The sequence below is a fragment of the Toxorhynchites rutilus genome, chromosome 3 (genome assembly GCF_029784135.1).
Source record: "Toxorhynchites rutilus septentrionalis strain SRP chromosome 3, ASM2978413v1, whole genome shotgun sequence".
Taxonomy (NCBI): domain Eukaryota; kingdom Metazoa; phylum Arthropoda; class Insecta; order Diptera; family Culicidae; genus Toxorhynchites; species Toxorhynchites rutilus.
The window spans coordinates 262,937,880-262,941,948 of record NC_073746.1 but is presented as its reverse complement, the minus strand read 5'-3'; the positions used below and the strand labels follow the sequence as shown (position 1 = coordinate 262,941,948).

General features: G+C 36.4%; 1 non-coding gene across 1 annotated transcript; it reads right to left on the bottom strand.

The window, feature by feature from the left end:
* Positions 1 to 1,227: 1,227 nt before the first annotated feature.
* On the bottom strand, positions 1,228 to 1,309 carry Trnas-gcu (transfer RNA serine (anticodon GCU)). The gene has a single exon. It is a non-coding gene; the product is annotated as a tRNA-Ser (tRNA).
* Positions 1,310 to 4,069: the final 2,760 nt, after the last annotated feature.

Sequence of the window (4,069 nt, the reverse complement as noted above, 5' to 3'; positions counted from 1 at the left end):
CTGCCCTATCAATCAGTTTACACGTTTTCTTAACGAATCTTAATGTCTAACAAACCTGCCTCTTGGGTAATATGGAGCTTCTATGGATGATAGATAACGGTACTCAGTATAAACAAAAAAAATATTAGTGTGGAAAAATTAGAGGATAGTCACGGAGCTGAGTAGCTACGATACATCGAACACAACAACTATAGTAAAATAGATGAAACGAGGAAGCATCGTCTACGTTAGCAAACAAAATTTTATTATAAATTGCAAAATGGATATGAAAGGAGTACAACAAATTGTACGAAAATTCGTGGAACGACTTATTCTCGTGTGATATACACGAAGGTGAATTATAAAATATATGTTTTGTATGAAAATACCTTAAAACACATTGTTCAGTGAATACATATCTAAACTTCACAAGAAATAAACAGATCTCATTTAGCCTTCATAGGTTTACATGATACATGCAGTGATACATTGTCGGTGTTCAGTCAGACTGGACTAAGATTTCGAGAAAAACGAACTTGAAGTTTAGTGCTATAAGGGGTTACCGTTAATCATTCACAACAATTTCGATCCGTTATTCCTCATATACGCTCGATTTTCCAAAATTCATAAATGTGGTATGTAGCTTCCAGAATACTTAACCTAGTGAAATCAATAACTCGAGTTCTGCTACTTGGTCACCTCTGACTAAACACCGAGAACATGCTCTTTCAAGAGAAATTAATTCCGACCAGTACGACACCCATATAAAAAATTAAAAACGACCGCAAAGGGTTAAAATTTAATGAAGTTGAAGAAAACATATGTTCTACAGTTTTTTCATTCGATTATATCCTCTTCTTCAAAATCCTGTACTCGCGCGAAAAATCGTAACTTGTGTACTCAAAGGCTGTGTGCGTCTCTGTGATATTGCTATCGTGTATTTTTAGGCGTTATTAAATACCAATAACGCCTAAAGAAAAATATATATCTGAGTGAGGAAAGTACAGATTTTTTTTTCTTTAACTTCATTCAGTTTCAATAGTCATTTAATTCAGACACCTCATTGATTCTCAGTCTATCAGACCTATGTGCGAGTATAGGAAGCATTTTTACCAGCATTTTTTTGGAACACTATGTAGCGTAATGATGCATAGTTTATTTATCATTCAAAATGCAGCTCACCTGGATTTTTAATAATATCCAAAGACAGTTATCGATGGATATTATTTATTTCTCCAAAAAAGTTACCGACGAGGATGGGATTCGAACCCACGCGGGCAGAGCCCATTGGATTAGCAGTCCAACGCCTTAACCACTCGGCCACCTCGTCTTGCTGGTCCCTGTAGCAGAAAGAGATAGTTTTGTTTACGACTTCTTTCATTTCTTCCCATCGTTTCGATCATCTTCAATCAGTTGGAGCCTGTTACGCATGTTACGAATAGAAGAGGGTGAAACGGTGACCATCGAGATGAAGAGCAAAAGACATTGTTTACGTTTATATTTGCCTGTTTACTAGCTGCCTTTCACGCCCAAAACTGTTGTTGCTATGTGTTCAGTGTTCAGGGCGGTGATAATCTTCCCTCCCGGCAGCACCAACAAACATGCTCATTATTCTGATTGATGTGAAATCATTTACCGTGCGGTAATGTGTTCCATTTCATGCGTGGACCGAGATGAGGCAAAGCACAGGAGGTGATAATGATCTCGTCTTGTTCGGTTGCTACTTATTACCTCATTCGGTCGTGAGAGGCTGCCCGGAATCTTGGATGTTGACGATTTTGACGGCGCTGGTAGCGTTCATATAATGTCTTTATCTTATCCTGGATACCGTCTGTGAGAAAATGCCACTTTCTTGCCACGTCGTTGGGATGTGTGTCGTTTCGTGGGTAGTTATTTAAACTAAATTAGCTGTCGATAACACGCTCGAATCCGGCAATCAGCGCGAAGAACTATTTCGGTTTGTTGTTAATTTAAAATTCAGTTTTGATTTCAGCACTAATGATCTCGAAAATAACGCTCAGAAAAACGAATACAAATGTCTTCATTATTTATTCAAACGATATTTTTTTTTGATGCATTCGATACAGATTTTTCAAGGGGGTGTGAATCTATTATTACTATTTCTATCTCACGTGTTCAATAGCCGTTGCTATGAGCATAAGAATTTCATCACTTAACACGGATAGTAGAACTTCTCGAAGCTATACACCAACAGAAAAAAATGAGAATGCTTGTCATTCGATGTCATTACTCTCATTTGGTCAGTCTACCAGTGCTGCGATTGCAACCACGAATCCAAATTAATTATTTGATCCAGCGAACGAACACAATTAAGATTAGCCCGAACCGTTGTTCGGCAGACGCTCATCAGCTGCAGCAAGAGAAATTCAACTTAAAGATGGTGCTCAAAATGTCATAAAGGCGAAACAATCTAACGATTCACTTTGTGCGTCTTTTTTCTCTCGTTCGTCTGCTTTTAATTATTTGAACCAAGCTGTTTGACTGACTGAGCATCGGTACTTGTCGGTTCGAAGTCCATTCGGGAGGGTGCTTCTCGTGAAATGAAACATTGAAGAGCTTTTCGCAAGTTAATTAAGACATTTTCGAGATTCATTTGGGATTAAGGCTACAGAAGCTCTGGCGGAGTCTGCGGAAGGTGAATCTGAGAAGGTTTGCACAAGGTGAAAATTGTTTCAGAATCATAAGGACAATAAGTACTTTTTTTCTGACAATCAGTGAAAATTCCTTTGGATTACATTAAACTAGTAGGTTATTATAGGTGATGGAAATGACTAGAATATGAATGAACTCACATGATTGGGAAAATACAAGCGATGGAAAAGTTCAGTATTTAACACACCCCACGGAAATTCGGAATATCTAAAGTGATTGTTAGGTCGCCCCAAATTCGTAAATAGGATAATCCAAATAGATAATAGACGAATGGCATACGAACGCGTCTTAGGAGTTACACAATCTCAGATAGCAGTGCGACGTTCTGAGTGTAAAAGCATTGGTCATTTAAGCAACTTTGCATACTTGAAGTATTTAGGAACAGACTAATTTTTTAAAAGTGCCATTTTTCTTTCTTATTTTTTTTCTAAAAATTCATAGCTTAAAAACGATAATACCAAAAAAAATTTGGTCAAAGAATGAAATATAGGAAATTTACATTGAAAAACGGCCAAAAAATATTTTGGAAAAATATTATGCATATTAAATATTAATACAGGTCGGACTCGATTATCCGGAGTATTTTATTTTTGATTTTCGGAAATTTTGAACAATTTGTATAATAATTCTATATTGAATAGCTAATATGGATATCAAATGAAAGGGCTTGACTAGTAGAATACAGTTATTTATGAAAAATGTAAATCTAAGATGGCGGCCACTACAAAATGGCGGATTACATATTTTCTCAGAACCCCATCAATATGGTATCAAATGAAAGCGACTGACTAGTAGAACACAGTTATTTATGAAAAATGCCCAAAAATGTATCAAAAGAAAGTTCTCGACTAGTAGAACATAGCAGATAATGAAAAATCCAATTTAAAGATGGCCGCAGCCCCCAAACAGCTAATTACTTTTTGAATGATTTCATTCTGCTTGATCTGTTGAATGATTGATCTGAAATTTGGAACATACATTTTATTCTACTGTCATTATGAAATTGCGTATTCCATGATCTTGAAAAATTCAATTTGGCCGCCACAAAAAAATGGCTGAATGGCTTGATTTTGAGAATACATTACACTATGAACAACATAAATTCGAAAAGGTCGCCGCCACAAAATGGTCGACTATGTATTTTTTGCAATCCCCTCAATATTGGTATCCAATGAAATGATTTGACTGAAGGGTGTGTCACATCAAATTGCATCACGGAAAAAACGCTGTAGAAATTCGCCCAGTAGAGCGATCCTTTTGAAAATTTTAGACAGTAAAATAAAAACTATTAAACAACTTTTGGCATTTTCCATTTTTTATACTTCGAGCCCAAGCCCGTATGCTCGTACCTTCCTCTTTACCCCGTCCATAAGGTTCTGTACAACGTCAAGTTGTAGTTTTTTTTGAACAGAAATCC